Raw genomic sequence first — 19542 nt, forward strand, 5'->3', positions numbered from 1 at the left:
TGCTCCACGATTCTAGTTCACTGCTCTCTCCTCCAGGGGTACCTGCTATGATAGGTTTGGTGACTGGTCTTCCTCATTGAGTTCTATGAATTTTCATAGAATATGAGGGCAATTCAACCCATTCATGGAACAATGGAATGAATTGAGAACGTTGATTTGGGTACAAAAGGATTTAAAATCCATGCTTAGCTTTCTCATAATCCATATTGTCCATGAGCTTTTAAAAGACCCTGCATATTTCATCCATTCATTGCACTTTTTTAGCAAACGTTTGTCACAGGGCTCAACGTTTGGAGCTGTTTCATGGATTCTTGAAATGTCCCTGATTTCCTTCCTCCTCCTGTGTCGTGCCCCTCTTCCCTGTCCACCTCCAGAGTCCCCATCCGCCAAGTCTCCCTCGGCTCCTCGTTCCCCCTCTGCCATCCCTTCTGCGGCCGAGCCAACAGCGACAAACGATCATTTTCAAGGCAGCACCTGCCACCCAGAAGCTCGGTCCCTGGCCTCTGATGCCTGCCAGGCAGTCTCCACTTCAGCGTTTAGCTTAAACTCACTGTCCCCCAACAGAGCTCACTTCCTTTCATCCTCACGACCGCCAGGCTCAATACCGTTTGTATCATCAGTCGCCCGATCTTGTAAGGGTTTCATTCTCAGGATCTGCAACGGCCCTTCCTCTGTGTTCTTCCTCTCCTGATCTCAGCCCTAATTCAGGCCTCTGTCACGGTGCGGTCGGATAATTACCACATTTTCCCTACTCCACCCCTAGTGGGTTCGTTTTTCCCATGTCTGTGTCTTCAGCTAAGTCCATAATGACTGCGGGATCCGCAGTTCCTGTGCAGGTTTCTCCACTGAGCCTCGCTCATACGTCACTCGAGCTGGCAGACACGTCTGGCTGGGCGTCAGGTGGCCCAGGCGCTGCCCCATCCCCAAGCCCTGCCATCCGGCCGCTCCCAGCCACTGCCAGAATGCTCTCTGAGCGTCTCTGTCTTTATTGCCCCGCGTGATGCTCCCCGCACCCCTTAGCAACTCTGCAGACCGAGAAGGTCAAACCTCTCGGGCTGCCGCACTGAGCCTGTTTGGTGGCTTCCGGGGACCGGCCTACAGGAGGGCCCATGCCCTGTCCCCACCTCCGCAGCCTGCCTTCGTCCAGCCCTGTGCCTGCTTTTCTCGCATAGGTGCAGCCAGCTCTCGGCCCACACTTCCCAGGACTGCCTTGGGTCCCAGGTCGGATTTTCTACTGATATTTGCTCTAAAATGGTCAGAACCCCAAGTGGGGCTTTTTTTTTTTTTTTTTCAACTAGATCACAGTTTTGTCAGGTAGCTCTGCAACAAGAAACTCTTATCTGAAAAGTGGCCTTGGGTGAAGAAGTTGTGGTTCTCAGGTTATTCCTACCCCAAGTATTTGTGAAGTGAGCTATGCCAGGTTACATGTTGAGTCGATAGGCTGAGGTGCAATGGCGTTCTGGTGATCTTAGCGGTATTGCCTGCCTGTCTTCTGCGCGGAGCTACTCCGCTCTTTCAGGTGTGTGTGCTTTTCTCTCCAGCCTGATTGTGAGTTCCCAGAGGACAGGGGCTGGCTCTGCTTCCTTGGCACCCACAGCAGTGCTTCACGGGCACAGACCCAGTCGCTGCTGCCAGTCGTCACTGTTGTGATGCCATCTAAGGAATCTTCAGAAACTTAATGAAAAATACAGGTTATGAAAAAAGCTGAATTTTCAGAAAGTTTTTTGCACCAAAGCAAGCCTTTAAAAAAAAGATTTTTATTTATGTATTTGAAAGGCAGAGTGGCAGAGAGACACGGAGATAGAGAATGTTCTATCTGCTGATTCACTCTCAGATGGCCACAACAGCCAGAGCTGAACCAGGCCCCAGTCATGAGCCCCATCTGGGTCTCCCACATGGGTGGCAGGGGCACAAGCACTTGGGCCATCATTGGCTGCTTTCCCAGGTGCACTTGCAGGGGGCTGGATCAGAAGTGGAGCAGCTGGAGCTTCAACCGACAGGCACTCTGTTCTCTTTTAATCCAGTGCCCATGACCTTTTTGGAGTACCCACATTGGCTCCCAGTTTGGATTTGAATTCCTCTGTCTCCATGTGGCTGATCTGGACCTCTCAGAGAAAAAACAACTATTTTTTTTAATAGAAAACTTTTATTTAATAAACATAAGTTTCAAAAGTTTCCCCCATACCCACCCTCCCACCCGCAAACCATCCCATCTCCTACTCCCTCTCCCATCCCATTCTTCTTTAAGATTCATTTTTAATTATCTTTATATACAGAAGATCAACTCTATACTGAGTAAAGATTTCAACACCCCACACAGAAACACAAAGTATAAAGTACTGTTTGAGTACTAGTTATACCGTTAATTCACATACTACAACACATTAAGGACAGAGATCTACATGGGGAGTAAGTGCACAGTGACTCCTGTTGTTGATTTAACAATTGACACTCTTATTTATGACGTCAGTAATCACCCGAGGCTCTTGGCATGAGCTGCCAAGGCTGTGGAAGCCTCTTGAGTTCACCAACTCTGATCTTATTTAGACAAGGCCATAGTCAAAGTGGAAGTTCTCTCCTTCCTTCAGAGAAAGGTACCTCCTTCTTTGATGGCCCGTTCTTTCTGCTGGGATCTCACTCCCAGAGATCTTTCATTTAGGTCATTTTTTTCCCACAGTGTCTTGGCTTTCCATGCCTGAGAGACTCTCATGGGTGAAAAAGCCAACTATAAACACAGTAGAATTTTCTGTGCCCCTTTTCTCTCCTGTTGTCCTTGGAAAGAGCTAACAGGAGGGAACCTTGTACTACACACCCTTAGAGATACCACAGAAGCCAGCACAGCCATGCCGTCATCGTCCCCACTAATATCTGTATCATCTTGCATTTCTGTCTGTCCTGCACTGCTTGTTTAGAACGTCACTGTCATAATCTCTGCACTGTCTGCACGTGGGGCAGACGTGTGTGTCTCCTTAGGTTTGCCGAACAAAGGACACTCGTGTCTGCGTGACATGGCACAGTAGTACACGTCCTGGGAATCAGACCTGCGGCAGCATCTGTAATGAGCACGCAGCAGTATCCACCCGGGTGCCCCATTGTCCTTGGAGCCGTCTGACCTCTTCACTCCCGCAGTTCAGTAAGACTTCCTTTGTTTCTGAAGTCCAGCCAGCAAAAAGAACCCAGTCATAACTCTGCCGTGTTTGTACTTCATGAAGGGCACTGGACGACTTCCTGAATGTGTGTGTGTTCCTTATAGTGTTTCACTCTCGGCTGCTTGGAGCCAAGTTTCAGGATCCTTCACTGACCGGCGCAGCTGAAATGCAATGAGGAGGCTTAGCTACGGGATTCATAACCACACCGTGTACAATATAATTTGGAAAATTGCAGATGTCAGGATTGCTGTGCTGCCTGCGTGGGGTTCGCTGCAGCGGCTCCCACAGGAGTGAGAGTTTGAGAGGCCCTGGGAACACCATGAAGGGCTCTACCACATGGTTCCCCGACACAGCTGCCATTTTCTGGGGGTTCCTACTCTCTGAGGTTCATAACAGGGTTATTAGGAAAGCAGGCTGGATAGGGCTTCAAGGTCCCAGACGGGCTTAGCAGACAAAATCTAACTGTCTCTCCTCCGATAGGTTTCCAGTCAGTTCTTGACCACCACAGCTCCCATGATAAATGTCCCAAGGTCTTCTTAGATACACTGTTTTGTATAAGCTAAATATCTATTAAAAATATTTTCCAGTGTTTAACTTCAATCCCCTTTTAAAATGAAAGTCTTTGATAGTTCTCTCGATATTTTCGTTACTAAAGAACAAATAGACAGGTGTTTGGACTCGCAGTGAAAACACTGGTTGAGACAGCTGTACGCCATGTTGGAGTGATGGGGTTGAGTGCTGGTGCTGGCTCCTAAGCCCCACTTCCTGCTTAAGAGATGCTGAAGGCTGTGGTGATGGTTCAAGTCGTTGAGACCCTGCCACCCACTTGGGAGACGTGCACTGAGTTCCAGGCTCCTGAATTTGGCCTGGCCCAGCCACAGTATTGCAGACATCTGGGTGTGTGTGTGTGTGTGTGTGTGTGAACCAGTCAATGGGGGCTCTCTCTCTCTTTCCCTCCCTCTGGCTCTTAAAAAATAAACATTCTAAAAAATGTTTTTCAAACAAATGGTTCTCTACCCATTCATCAAAATTTGCTCCACAATACAATTGCTATGTTTACTCAAATTTTGACATTTCACTAGAATCCAAACTTCAATTGAAAAAAATTTTCAAATTCTGTTTACAGTGTGAGTGGTTGATGCGAGAGTTAGGCAAGTAATGGTAAGGAAATGGTTATATCTTCAGATCATTTTCAGTGGCATAAACCGAAGTCCTTCATACAGTTTGTAGGATAATTAAAAGTTTATTTTAATAAAAAAATTTTCACATCTGTACATAGTTTTTTCATGATATTCATTTTTCTTGAACTTAAAGATCCCTTGTGTGGTCAATTTCAAAAATATAAGAGTATAAAAAAATATATAGGAGTATATACATGTGGACTTCTATGATGTTAGCTGGTCTTTTTTTAGTAACCCAAAGTCAACAAACTCCTATGTACTGTACATTGTGTACTGGGCCACAGGAGCTGGAGAGAACCATGTAATTTCTATCTTTAGGCATTTACTAGCCATTCAGTGAGACAAACATGCCCATAGGTAACAACAGAGTATAGTAGAAGGAGCTTAAAAGTTAACAGGACCTGTTCCTGAACATGTGTGCGTATGTCTCACTCTCGCTCTCTCTCAATTTCTCCTCCTTAGACTCTTTCTTCTCTCTCTCTCTTTTTCCTTCTTTGCCCCTTCCCTCCAGTCTGTCGGGTTTCCCCCACCTATAAACCCTTTCCCATTAAAAAAAGAAGAAGAAGAAGTAGCATGAAAACAAAGAGGACTTCTCATGGAATAAAGTTCAAAACATTCAAGGCCTTCAGAAATCTGCCTCAGCCAGTCTTCTTACCTTACTCTTCTGTAGTTCCTGCTCCAGCACCCGAGTGACGATATTGCCACCTCGGTATTTCCAGTGTGTCCCAATGGCTTCCCATCCCCAGATGCTCATTTGGAGTGCCCTTCTCCCACTTCGTCATAGCGGTCAATTCAGATTTGATTTTTCCTGTGGCATGTGTTTTGTGGCTGTCTCCTTTCACTTAGGTATACATCTTGAGGACTCACCTGCACTGGAGTATGTATTAGTAATTCATTCCTTCTTAAGTCCAGTATTCTTTCATTGTCCTTGTACAGCACAACTTGTGTATACACTGATGAAGGTTTCTGTTTCTACTTTTGGGCAATGACAATAACGCTGCTATTAATATTATTGTACCAGTCTTTGGACATATGTTTTCTTTCTCTCTCTCTCTCTCTCAATGCTTTTATTTGGCAAACACCTCTTGGACTTTGTCGTCGTCATCATTTGGACCTCTATGAAGGCTATATGCATTCATACTGACCCGCATGGCTGACCGGCCATTGAGGGCCGGAGTTGGGGTCCGGAGCTGGGCTAGTGGTACTGCCGGGGCTGGGGCCTCGCGCAGTGCCCAGGCCTGGGTTCCCTATGCCTTTCTTTCCTCTTCTGAGTTGCCGAGGGTGCGGGTGGGTGAGCAAGGGCTGCGCTGTGCTGTGGGAGGGAAGTGTCCGAGAGGAGGCCCAGCCCGCAGGCCCTGGGGAGGGGTTGCCCAGGCTGCTCCATCGTCATCTTTTGCTGTCTTCTGCAGAAGTCTGGAAGGAGACTGGCCAAGGCCGGCCAGAGGCGGGCCGGGCGGAGATGGGCTCAGGCCGAGGCTTGGGGGGCGGAGACGAGGTAGCCTCCTCAGTCCTGGTCCAGGTGTCCTTGGGCATGTAACCGAAGAGGGCCCTGGACGTGAACTTGTGGTGGATGTCCAGCTGAGACCCCTCGGGGCTGGCAGAGCTACCGGGTGGTTGGGTGGTGGTGGCCGCCGGGCTCATCATGTCAAGCGCCAGATCCAGAGGTGCAGCTCCTCCCGGTCGGGCTCCTGGCACCGGCACAGCATCGTGAGCAGCCATCGCATCTTCTCCACCATGTCCACAATGCAGCTCAGCAGGCTGCTGAGGTGCTTCTACTCCCGCCCACCCGCGCTCCGCGAGCCTGTGGTCCATCACGTCTTCCTGCCGCGCCACGGGCACTGCCGACGGCCGATGGCGCTCCCGCAGTTCCCGGGGGTCGGTGTGGCGGTAGGTGTGGCAGAAGCGGTGCGACACGTCCATGTCTTCCAGGCGGTAGTCGGGGTGGGAGGGTGGATGGAGCGGCCCGTTGCTGGGGCTGTAGCGCTGGGCTGGGATCGGGGTGTATGGCCGCTTGCTGAAGTGGTCAGGGTACAGTGGGTCTCAGTCCGACCCGTTTTCTTTGGTCCTGATAGGTGTCCTCTTCTTGCCGTTCTCATTGACCTCGCTCAGGAGCTCCGACAGGCTGCACTGGCGTCCAATAGGAAGCGCTCGTGCTGGGCCAGGTGTTGGGCAGGGTCTGCTTGGCCAGGCAGGCATAGCATAGGAGCTCACGCGGCAGCAGGGACAGGAAGGGCGCGACAACGGACCACAGCGGGAAGTTGGTGGCCTCCTGGAGCTTGGCGTGGAACCCCTCTGTGGTCGGCGTGGGGTTCACCAAGCCCGGCACCAGCGTGCGCACCCGTTCCCGCATCTCCGGGGAGATGTCACTGCGGAGCTGCTGCCGTGTGGCGAGGAAGCACTTGAGCTTGCGGAGCTGCTGTGCCCCGCAGGTCGGGGGCAGCTGCTGCGGGGACAGCGAGGCCGGGCCATTGCTGAAGCCGCTGGGCGTGGAAGGGGCACCACGGATGGCCGTGGGCGAGTGGCTGCCGCTGTTCAACCGGAGACAGACCAGGGCTGCGCAGTGGTGCGGTAGGTTAATCCCTGCTTACAGTGCCGGCATTCCAAATGGACACCGGTTCTAGTCCTTGCTGCTCCACTTCCGATCCAGCTCTCTGCTGTGGCCTGGGAAAGCAGTAGAAGGTGGCCCAAGTCCTTGGGCCCCTGCACCTGTGTGGGAGACCCGTAAGAAGCTCCTGGCTTCGGATCGGCGCAGCTCCCGTCTTTGCAGCCATTTGGGGAGTGAACCAGCGGATAGAAGACCCCCTCCCCCTCAAATAAATAAAATCTTAAAAAACAAAAAACAAAAAAAAAGACCATGGACCACTTTAAGCGGCCATGAAAACAGCGGTCCTCGCCATGTGTGGCGTGAAGGAGATGGGTCGCGTGGTGCCCCGGAACACGGTGGGCTGCGGGGCTGGCAGGCTCGGGGGCGTGGACAGCGGCTGCGTCTTCACCTCGCCCGGGTAATCGGGCATTGCTGCAGCTGCCTTCCGGTCCACTCAGAGCCTTCAGGCCGCTGGCCTCCGCTGCTCTCGGAGCCCAGGGGGTCTGATGAGGGGTGAGCGTCCCCCTTCTCCCGCCAGCACGCCTGACCTCCGTATGTTTTTAAGTCTCTTGGAATGCCATCTGTGGGTGGAATTGCTGGGTCGTGTTGTAACTGTGTTTCACTTTTTTTTCTTTAATCGCTGCTTTAGTTCTGAGATATATTCTCTTTTTTTTTTTTTTTAGATTGATTTGAAAGAGTTACAGAGAGAGACAGGAAGAGACACAGATCTTCCATTCGGTTTTCACTCCCTAAGGTCATGAGGATTGGGCTGGGCGGGGCTCAAGCTATGAGCGAGGATCTTCATCTGGGTCACCTAGGTGGTTGCAGGGACCGAATTAGTTAGGCCATCTTCCATGGTTTTCCCAGGTACATTAGCTGGGATGCTGGATCAGAAGTGGAGCAGCCGGGACACGCACCAGCACCCATATGGGATGCCAGTGTTGCAGTCTATGCCACACCACCATCCCAATGTTTCACTTTTTGAGGAACAACAAATATGCACTTCGTTTTGCACTCCTACCCGCAATGCATGATGATTCCAGTTTCTGCACATCTTCCCCCGCAGTGCCATTGTCTGTATTTTTATTAAAGCCGTCATGCCCGGTGCAAAGTGGTGGCTCTTTGTGGCTTTGATTGTCATTTCCCTAGTGACTAGTGTGCTGAGCACCTTTTCATGTGTTAATGGACATTTGCTCATTTTTTTAGACAGAATTTTTTGTCATTTTAGTGTTATCTTGGAAGATTTCTTTATTCTGATATAAGACCTTTATGACATAAATGATTTACAAATACTGTCTCCTATTTTGTGGGTTTTTTTCCAATTTTTTGATATGTTCTTTGAAGGACAAAAAGGTTTTAGTTTTGTTAAAGTTTATCTACTTTTTTTTGTTGGCTATGATTTTGATATCATATCTGAGAAACCATTGCCTATGCCAAAATGATAAAATTTAGCTCTATGTTTTCTTCTAACACTGTTGTCATTTTAGCTCTTACCATTAGGTCTTTGGTAATAATAATTATTATTATTTGGTAATTATTGTGAAATAATTCTTTTTTAAAGATGTATTTATTTGAAAGGCAGAGGTACAAAGAGATGAGGAGAGACAGAGAGAGAGTGAGATTTGTTACTCACTGCTTCAGTCCCCAAATGGCTGCAATGGCAGGAGCTGGACCAGATCAAAGCCAGGAGCCAGGAGTAGCTTTAGGTCTCCCATGTGGGTGCAGGGGCCCAAGCACTTGAGCCATCTTCTGCTCTCCCGGGTGTATTAGCAAGGAACTGGATCAGAAGTGGAGAAACCAGGAATTGAACTAGCACCCATATAGGACGCCAGCACTGCAGAAAGCAGCTTAACACTAAGTCACAGCACCGGCCCTCGAGGTAATTCTTATATGTGGTGTGAGATCGGGGTTCAGCTTCATTGTTTTGAGTGTGCATAGCCAGTTGTCCAACACCATTTGCTACAAAGACTTCTTTTTCCATTGATATTTTTTGTTTTGATCCCTTGCCAAAAATCTGAACCTAATTAAAAAAAAAAAAAACAAACCTGATTTACCCTAACTTATCTTCTTTTGCCTCCTTTGTTTTCTGAGAATATAATCTTAAGTTTAGTAGAGCTATAAGCATGACTTAGGTCTATGAAATATTACAGCAGAGTCCAATGACTTTAGCTTATATCCCGGCAGCAATCAGAAAAGCTTGCTCTTGCCTCCCGCCTCCCAGATGTGCCAACAGGTCACGTCTTTTGTCCTTATACTCTGCCTCTGCTCCTGTCACAGTGGATGAACTGAACTTGGATCTCTCTGGAGTCAACCCTGGTACTTCTCTGAATGCCATTCCTTCTCTCTCACTCAGAGACTGTGTCCCAGTAATCACCTCCCTTCTCTGTGGTATCAGTTTCCCCCTTTTTGCTAAGCTCTCCCCTTCAGCAGAGATACAGGCTAGAATTGCTCCCAGCATTGGAAAACTGTTCCCTAGGAACCATATCCCTCTTCCATAGAGCGGCAGATCTCCGGTGAAGGATTATATGTGCCTACCGTCTTCATGTCCTTTGCTCTTTTTCCTTCTTCAACCCACACACCCCCAGATCCGTTCGTGTTAACAGCCTCTGTCTTGCCAAATCCCCAGGCCAGCTACCATGCTCACGCTCAGTTACCATGCTCACATACCTCTGCCTTTCAGCAGCGTTTGACCCAACCAATCGCTCCTTTTGGAAACGCTTGCTTGATTCTTGCAATGTCACACTCTCCTGGTTTTCCTCGGGTCTCGCTGGACACCATTTCTTTCTTCTTTCTCAGACCTGTCAAGTTGGGAGCACCTGCAGGCTCAGTCCGCTGATCTCCTGACCTGTGTGCACTCCTGACCCCTTTCATTCAATTGTGTGGCTTTTAAAAAATCATCTTGATTCATATGGCATCCAAATGGGTAATGGTGAGGCTTCCAGCTCCAGCCTCACCGTTATCCTCCAAATCAGTATATCTGATGGGCAGGACCAGCATCTACATTTGTGGGCACCCCTCCCCTAGGGAAAGGTGAACACAGGGAGTCCCTTGTTGCAGAATCATGAAGACTCTCAGGATGGCAGCAGCAGAGCATTCAATCCAGCGTGAGGCCCTGTGAGACGACGTATTTCCTCGGATCACAGAGCTAGTGCCTCCCACTGACTCCAACAGGTTGGCCTGCGGGAAAACAGAAGCACTAATTTGTGCTCCTAATTGACCTTTTCTTTCTTATTTCTCATATGTTCCTTCCATGAGACTGGAAGTTCCGCAGGACAGGCACTTCAGCTTCATTTACTTCTCTATCCCTAGCGCATTAAAGGATACCTTTTTCATGGTGCCGTGGAATAAATAAATGCCATCTGCTAGTGTACTGCAAAATAGTTCATGGAAAATGGAATTAAAGGATGTGTGTACTTTGGCACAGAAAAATGTGAAATCCGTGCGCAGTTTGTTTCATCACATGCTTTTTCCATAAACTACCTAAAGACCCGTCACGTCCTTTATTTCTGTATATAGGGACTTGAATAACCGACAAACTTTTCAATAAACAATTTTAGAACTATAACTCACACCAGGCGGGTTAAATATTAAGCCATAGATGTGAAATAGCAAAATTACTGAAAGAAATTAGGAATATATATTTGTTTTACATAGAAGTGCTGCGAAGGAGCTTCTAAGTGAAGAGTGAAAATCACAGTGTGACACTTTTAGAACTATCAAAAATAAAAATGGTAATTAGCATAATAATAGCATTTGCTTCAAATATATGCAACACATGTAATATTCTTCATTGAAAAAAGCAATAAAATAATGATAAAAACATGAGAACTATGAACAGGAAATTCACAGAAGCAGAAACAAGTATAAAATGTTTATAAACATATGAAATAATGTATAGTCTCACTAGCAATCAAGGAAACTTTAATCTGCCTACGAGGAGCTGTATCTGTTAATGTTTATGAGGTTGGAAGAAGGTGAGCACTCATTTGCTGAGGTGGAAGTGCAGCTCCTGCAGACTTGGTCACTATCACCCCCGCTGTATCACACTAATTCTCCTAGGAAATTATTCTAAGGAGATCTGCCTCAGTGTGCAGAAAGATAGACTTCTAAGGTGTTTGGTTCCCAGTATTTTAATTTTTGCACTTCTTGTCCATCTTTACTATTCAGCAGTATAGAGTTATTAAATAACCTGTAACAAATTGTACTGAACAACAATAGTTTTTGTTTCACGATCATTTGGTGTATTTTTAAAAATTATTTATTGAGAGCGCGAGAGCTCCCTACCACTGGCTCAATCCTCAAATGTCCACAACAGCTAGGACTGGGCCAGGCAAGGATGGGTGTCCAGAACTCAAACCAAGTCTCCCGTGTGGGTGGCAGGAACACTGTCACGTGAGCCATTGCCACTGCCTCCCAGGTCTGCGTTAGCAGGAAGCCAGACTCAGGAGCAGAGCTAGAACTTGAACCAAACACTCCAGTAAGATGTATGGGCTTCCCAAGCAGCATCTTAACAGCCAGGCCGTATTCTACCGTGATAGTTTCTAAAACATTGCTGAGAACACAGAGAATTTTCCTTTACGTCATTTGTGAATATTGATATTTACTCTATTGGAAGCTAAAACTGAAACACACAACTATATGTTTATCACTATCTTAAAATGACAGTAATACTCATTTTAACAAAAAAGACATTTTTACAAAATGTATCTGTATTTTCCAAAATGAAGAAAATATAGTGAGAAGTTCCCATCAGTTTACATTTCTGTGACACTCTGACAACCACCTTAATGGAAGACGATTGGATTCTCATATCTGCTTCTGCATTAAGTATGTTGCCATAGCAATCATCTGTGGCCTTTGGAAAACTCCACTGGACATTCATAAGTATCTGGGTGTTACTTGACAACAATTTTTACCTTGTGGGTTTCCCAAAAAGAGTCTCAAGGAGCTCTGAGGGTACTTGGGTAGTAATTTGAGAACCACTACTATACTGTATAGCAACTGAAATTATTGTTACCATCTAACCATTTTTAAGTATTACAGTTCAGTGGTACTAAATGAATTCACATGGCTTCCTCTTGTTTCTGTTGCATTTTTAGAAGAAAGAGTATAGGGTTGGACCTTAGCACAGTGGTTAAGACATTGCTTATTGAGGCCCACATTGTTTCATATTGGAGTGCTTGAGTTTGAGTCCTGACTCCACTCCTGATTCCAGCTTCCTGCAAATGCACCGTCTGGGAGGCAGAGTGATAGCTCAAGAAGCTGGGTCGCTGCCACCCGTGTGGGAGACCTGGATGGAGCTCCTGGCTTCTAGCTTTGGACTGGCCAAGCCCTGGCTGTTGTAGACACTTGGGAAGTGAACCAGCGAATAGAAGATTCTCTCTCTCTCTCTCTCTCTCCCCCTCTGTGTGTGTCTGTGTGTGTGTCTATTTCAAATAAAAATAAATTTTTAAATGAATCAAGAACCACTTCAAAAAATGGAAGAATCCAGAATCATATTAAAATGCAAGTTATGTAAGCAATAGAATTGTGTTTTACTTTCATATACTGCTTGCCTATTTTTGAAATTTTTTTACAGTGAAATATAAATGGTGTGACTTAAAATATGAAAAATGTTTTTGCTTTAAATCTGGGATGGCAGATGCTTCAAGGAGGAAGTGATAATTGTCAGATTGGTAATTGTCAGATTTTCAGAGAAACCATGCAGAGAGGCTAAACTGCTTTTGGACTTACAGTTATGACGTCAGTTCCTCAGGTCAAATCCCTTGACTGGGGACCTCAGAGTCAGCGGCATATGAGAAGACGAGGTTTGTTAAGATGGGTGGGGAAGGGAGAGCATGCCAGGCCAGGAAAAAGGTAGTGGAAAGCAGGACATAGTCGATGGCCAAAGGGGCTTAGTCTAGGCCCCGGTTCACGTGTAGAGAGGGTGATGATGATGATGATGATGATGGTGTAGAATTTGGATTTTACTTCGTAGGCCGTGAACAGCAATCAAAGCTTTCAGACTTGGGTAGAGCACTGGGAAAATAAATCCTGGATTTAAGAAATTGAAAGCTGGAATGCAGAGGTGAAGTAATGCAAATGGGAGATGGTTGGAGGGGAAAAATGGGCCTGGAGAAGAGTAAGTGATGGTTCTGGCCGAAAGAAAGGAAGGACGTAACTAACTCATGTAAACTTTTCTTACCGAGGCCAGCTTTGTGGCACAGCAGGTTAAGCCGCTACGTGCAACACTGGCATCTCATATGGGCATCAGTTCAAGTCCTGGCTGCTCCTCTTCCTATCCAGCTCCCTGCTAATGTGCTTGGGAAAGCAGCAGAGGATGGCCCAAGTACTCAGACCCCTGAGCCCATGTGGGAGATAAATCTTAAAAAAAAAAGAAATTAAACTTTTCTTATTAACAGTGTATATTCCATCATCACTTGTTTTGACCAAATTCAGTACTGCTTTATTTCCAATAGAGTGATTTGAAATCTAGGATGATACTATTTTCAGGAGTATTCATAACTGTTAAAAAATGATTCACTAGGCTGTTTCCAGATGCTTAAAACTGGGTTGATTTATGTTTAAAAGTTGTCTTCCTGAAGGAGTATTTTGGAAGGTGATTGTAGAATAATAGTTCATTTTCATCTATTTAGAATTTTTATCATGTGTATTTGAGGTGTGAACCATGATGATTTGATTTACATAGTGAAATACTTACTGCAATGTGTTTTCTTTATGTAAATAATTAATTTCCATGTCCATTTGGCAGGCCCATATTAGTTTTGTTTATCAGTTTGGTTTGTTTCCTAATTTATTTGAAGTTTCTTTTTCCAACCTATGTATTTCTTCACCAAAATTCAATGAGAAAAAATGACATATTTATCTAATTATATATTCTAATAATGCTTCATAGATAAAGAGCGGTGGGAGAGGACACCAGAATTTACAGTTATTTAATGCAATTGAAAAATTTAACCCAACTTTCTGAAAAGTTGAATCTAAAAGCATTTTTTAAATCACACTTTAAATGCAATAGAGGATTTGACCATTTAAAGACTAATCCTATGTTGTTTTTTTCAAAGTGTGACCTATTCTTGGTGACACAAATAATTGCTCTTTTCCCTACTTGCCTTTTAAATAGAGTTTCACATTTTCCTTTCTCAGATTGGTTCAAAGCAAAACTTTGCACCTTGCATGGTAAAGTGAATTCATTTTGCCAGCCAGTATGCTGTCACTGAGAACACTCAGTGTTCTCACTGAGTATGCTCATACTCAGTATTTCCTGTCTGAGGCATACGGAGTTTATTTGATGTTTTACAGATTCAGAGTCAGCCAGTCAGTTACCATATCACACTGAACAATGTTGCCATTTCTCTGAGGAGGCCCGGCTGAAACCGGCTTCTCCTGCTGTCAGGAAATGTTATTTAGCAGCATGGGAGGTCATGGGGACAGTCTCCGGCTGATCTCAGGTGTGGTGGCAGCTGGTTTGTGGGCCCTGACTTATTTTGTGAGACTAGAAACACTATTATCTGGGCTCCCGCGGGAGATTGGGCGACAGTCATGCCCAGGGAGCCCCATTCCAGGAAGAAGTGCTCGAAGCACTGACTTGTTGGCAGAGGTCGCTGCCCGAGATTCCATCTGGCAAACTGGGTTTTTCCCTGTCCCAGAGAGTTGGGGAACAATTATGTAAGTTGTCTCAAAGAATTTCTTTTTCACGACATTTTATGGAGCAATTGAAGTCCCTCAGTTCTTACAGGAAATTCATTTTTGTTAAAAAGAGAGAAAACTTGCGTGAGTTTCTATGCAATTGTGCTACTTTATGTATCCTAAGCCACTGATTAGCTTCTTTGTTCTTGTGACTTGAAATTGGTGCTCAGTCTTTCTCCTGAACATTGGGGAACCTTTCCTTCCTGTCTGGGCACTGTTGGAGCCAGTTAGGCGGAGGAGGACTAAGGGAGCACCCTGGACTGTCCAGCCCCTGGAAGCTCACCTTACCGTCAGCAGCTTTCTCCTCTGCCCGTCACTGGCAGCTCCTTGGGACTTTCGAATCTCAATCAGTGACCCCTGCGAACCAATTAGGAGCTCATCTAGCTTTGTCGGGCATATTTTAATGAGATAAGCCCATGCACATTTTTTAAAAGCAAGACATATCTTTAGAATTAAAGAGGTATAGCTTTGGAAAAGCAATTCTGTCATTTTGTATTCCTGTAAGATATTTTTTCTTCAATCTTCTAATATAGAGAAATCTAATTAATGAGGAGTCACATTTTACACTTGATCTTAGCCAAAAGGCCGAGAAGCAATAGGAGTCACATTTTAACTGTGTTGGTTTGATTATTTTTATTTTGCTCTTGAATAACATAAGCACATTTATTTCATTGTTACTGAAAAAGGTAGTTTACCTAACTAGAAGTCCTTATCCCTATTTATGAGAGCCTGATTTGAATGTTACTGTTTTTCTTCCTAAGATAAATTCCTTATAAGGTATTATAACTATTCTTCAATTAATACTTTAATTTCTTTACATAAAAGCCACTCATAGATCATCTGCCACTTCCATAATTAATTTTTAAACAAGAATACAATTTAAAGCTTCATTTTCCATCTCTTTTCTTTCTACCTTCCTCTTTCTCAACACCCCATTCCTACCACATCCTTCCCTCACTGCCACACCTTCTGTCACAATGATGTTAACATGTACAGTGCACTCACACACACATGCAACTGGACACATATATACACACACACATATGCAGACACAAATGCACTAACAGTGTTGTACCACAGCAGCAGAAGAGATTTTTTGTCGTCCAATGTGTGTCTTCATGTGCAGTCAATATAAAACTGTATAACCCTCTAAAATACACACACACACACACATATACATACACTCATCTAAATACAGATCTCAGTTGAGAAGGATTCTTTATTCTTGTAGCCAATTGGTACTGTGTCTCAGTGGGCAAGTCTGCTTTATTATCTAGAAAGGCTATTGGATGGTGGAAATTGAACAATCCTTTGGGATTCAGAAGCTGAGTCATGTCAGCCAGCCGTCTAAGATACCATGTTGATTAGCTTCTTCATTTACATGACCATTAATATGAGCACAGCATAAATTTGTGGTAAATACTCGTTGCCTTACCTATGTCATTCCCCTAGTTCCTGCATTTCATGTTCATCTATAGTGATACTGTCCTGAGGACAAGCCCGGAAACCTACTTATGCTGTAACACAGATTTCTGGAGAAATAAATTAATAGGATCTGGTACAACAACACCAGAATATCTAAATTATGTAAGGGTATTATTTTAAAAGTGGAATTAAAGGATTAATTCTTGAACAAAAAGATTGCACAAAGTTTATGCAAAATTTTGTCATAAATATAAATTTTTCATGAACTTTTTGAAGACCCCTCATATGCATGGATATCAATTTTTTTGCACCAAAATAAACTTATCCTTTAATTCTATTTTCCATGAACTTGTTGAAGTTCTCTTGTAAGCACCCTAAAAATCTTAGCTTAATGATATTAAGAAACTCACATAAGATTTAGTCATTGCCATTTAAAAATATCATGTAGATATCTTATGGATGGCATTAGTCCTTAGTGAATTTTTTTAAAAAGATTGACTAGACTATGAGGAAGAACTGTTTCCTGAGAATTACTCTATCAATCTTTAAGAAATGAATTATTTTAATAATTTAATGTCTTAGGAAACAAATCAATCTGATTTTAAAGCAATTTCTGTAGCAAATTAATATGGCCAAGAAATGTCATTGGTTGTTTGGTTGCTTTTAATCGCTGTTGAAAGTAAAACAAATGAAGCCACTTAATTTTTGGAACAACTGTTGCTCTTGATAGCACAAGGGCAAACACAAATATTACCAAACACTTGGAATCTGCTGATGAAGTTATGTAAGAAATCTGCAAGTTGTGTAAGTATGGATAAGGAAATAGACAACCTAAGAGAAACTGGATGATGTAGAATGCTGAAAATATTTCAGAAATGTTGGGTGGAATCATCCTTTTTACCTCTCTCTGATTGCACATCAGTGTGTAACTAGGTATTTCATTAAGTCAGTTATTGGTCAGCACTGGCCCTTATTTGAACTTACATGAAACATCTAGTTTATCTTAAGTGTGGTCCTACAGTGGAAAATGTTAAGAAGTAGACAGAACTATTTCCCAGTAAGTTCAAATCCAGTCAACAGACTTATTCTTTAAGAACCTGCAGAAGAGTGTTTGAGTAAGGGTTGAATGAATTAAGGGTTAGTCAATGTCTGTGGAAGGACTGTAGGAACAATACAGTTCTTGTCCCTTTCCAAAGGGAAATAATATCTAAATTCAGATAATCCTAAAACGGTGTATAATAAAGGTCAATGCCATAGTAGATACAAAGGGTCATATAGATTAAAAAGGGGAAAGAGAGTCTTCCAGCTAATCCAGGCCTGAAGTATGGGTAGAATTTTGCCCAGAGGCAATGGAAAGGAAGAATATTCAGAACAGGTTTGAAAACAGTGACCAGGTTTGTGTGGAGCTGTTTACTTCGGAAGTGTAAGCCACTAAACTAAGAGGTGAATTGGAGTCAATCAAAAGGATCGAGATTCATGTAAGAGGTTGTTGGCAGCTACTGAAAGTTTGAACAAAAGAGTGATCAAATCACAATCATGGTAGGAAATTCTCCCTAATAGCAAATGTCTGCATTGGCCATTGGGTGAATGGAGGCAGGAAGAACTTTTTGAAGGTCATCACATTAGGATAAATGACCCAGGCAAATGTATTAAAGAGACAGGACCAGGCAATCAGAAGATTTGCTCAAAGCAAGAAGAGAGAGTGAAAATGACTCATGATTTGAATCTGGTTCATAAGGAGAGAGAGCATCGTTAACAAAAAGAACAAGAGGAGGAAAAATTGGAAATCAGATACAGTGAGGTCCAGGGATGGTAATACTAACAATTACTGAGCATTTGCACTTTGCCAGGAACTACTGTTTTACATGCACGATTGCGTTCACTGCTCAGAGCTCCTACAGTCCTTGCCTTGTGTGCTGTGCCTGTCCATGGGAGACTCCGACCAGCAGTGGCATCCCAGAGCCCTAGCCATTGAATGCCTGTATGGAACAGTGTTGGCTTGGAGGCAGGAGTGAAAGGCAAGGAAAGACAGAATGGTGACCAGGGAAGTTTGGAGAATTCCTAGGAAAGATCACAGAGAACCAAAGACTCTGAGAAAACTGAAGGTGGGTGTCTAAGAAACTTTCAGAAAAGGATGAGGATCTAAGAAAAGTATTCAGATTTAATGACCAGAAGAGCACTGGTGGCCTTCAGAGCATTTCAGAAGCCATGACATCCACAGTCCTCTGTCATGGGATGAAGTCCTCATTGCGTAATGGCTCAGGAGCCAGAAGCTGCAGTGGTAGCTTTGAGGGAAATGCCTCTGCGGGAAGGAAGTGAGGGTGCAGCACAGGGTCAGAGGGTCAGTCTGCTGGGGAAGACTCTTCACGCTCATATGCCTGTGGGAAGAAGCAGCAGGCAGCAAGAGGCAGGTGTAACCCGAGGAGAGACCAGGTTTCTTCCAGAGGAAGGAGGAAGTAGTGGGATCCAGTCCACAGCGGAGAGGCTTGGCCCCTATGCGTGAGCACCCTGTCCTCTAGACATGGCAGAAGCCAGGTGAAAGGAGGCCAGGGGAGGTAGGGATGGGAGGGTGAGCCAGGCAAAGGAGACCCAAGGTGCCCAGTCTGTCAGTCTGCGAGGAGGCGAGGTCAGCGGTGACTGGGCAAGGTCAGGTCTGTGGCACTGGAGAGCCACAGCACTTGCTGTGGGAGTACAATGAATAGCCGGGGGAAGATAACGAACAAAGGTTGCCACACTGGCCTGTGGTTCATGCGGAGGTTAAATATGAATTTGTAGTGTAACTAGTTGCCAGGGCTATGTGACTTGCTTTTGCAACATTCAGCAGTCCGGCCAGAGACAGCCCAGCTGGCAGGATATATAGAGGGTGAAGACGTGGCGGATCCTGGTGAACCCACTTTAGAAGTAACCCAGTGCAGCTGAGAGTCATGGCCATGCCCTGTTTGGACAACCTGCATGCGAACTGGCTTGGGTGCAGGTTAGTTAGCCTCTGCAGACATTGCAGAGCCGCTGGAGCTGAGGAGAAAGCTCCTTGTGAAGGTGGAAGACCAGGGAGAGAGAGGTCTGGGCGGTCCCAGAGAGAGCTCCGTAGGGAAGAAGGGTAGCAGAAATGCGGTAGGAGCTTCAGCGTCTGAGAACGTAGAGCTGACAGAGGCCGGGGGATGGCACTCCCCTGCCTGACTGTGAAGAACTGAGGCGCGGATGTCGGAGGTGGAAATGACCGAGGTATCTAGGGGAGCCAGGACTCCGGCAGGCAGTGTGGTGGAGGGAAGGGGCAGCAAGCCCACTACAAATTCATAAATGCTCATCAAGTAACACACACACAAAAAAGAACCAAAACAGCAGAAATTATGATTTAAAAAGAGACTTGAAAAGGCATGTTATTATTGAGTTATATCATTAGCGGATTTAAGAAAAGACTGTTGACATTCTAACTCTAATGTGGCATGTTAGAAGACTGTTAATAGGAAGACTTAATTTACCAGCAAATAAGCTTGAAATCAGAACCGACTGTGAG

General features: G+C 45.0%; 1 protein-coding gene and 2 pseudogenes across 4 annotated transcripts in view; 1 reads left to right on the forward strand and 2 right to left on the reverse strand.

The window, feature by feature from the left end:
- FAM13A (family with sequence similarity 13 member A) overlaps positions 1-19542 on the forward strand; it is a 359592-nt gene that overhangs the window by 244664 nt on the left and 95386 nt on the right. The window lies entirely within an intron of this gene.
- On the reverse strand, positions 5717-7344 carry LOC133765787 (protein CBFA2T3-like; annotated as a pseudogene).
- LOC133766166 (U2 spliceosomal RNA) lies at positions 15066-15200 on the reverse strand (annotated as a pseudogene).

Source organism: Lepus europaeus, chromosome 8 (genome assembly GCF_033115175.1).
Source record: "Lepus europaeus isolate LE1 chromosome 8, mLepTim1.pri, whole genome shotgun sequence".
NCBI lineage: Eukaryota > Metazoa > Chordata > Mammalia > Lagomorpha > Leporidae > Lepus > Lepus europaeus.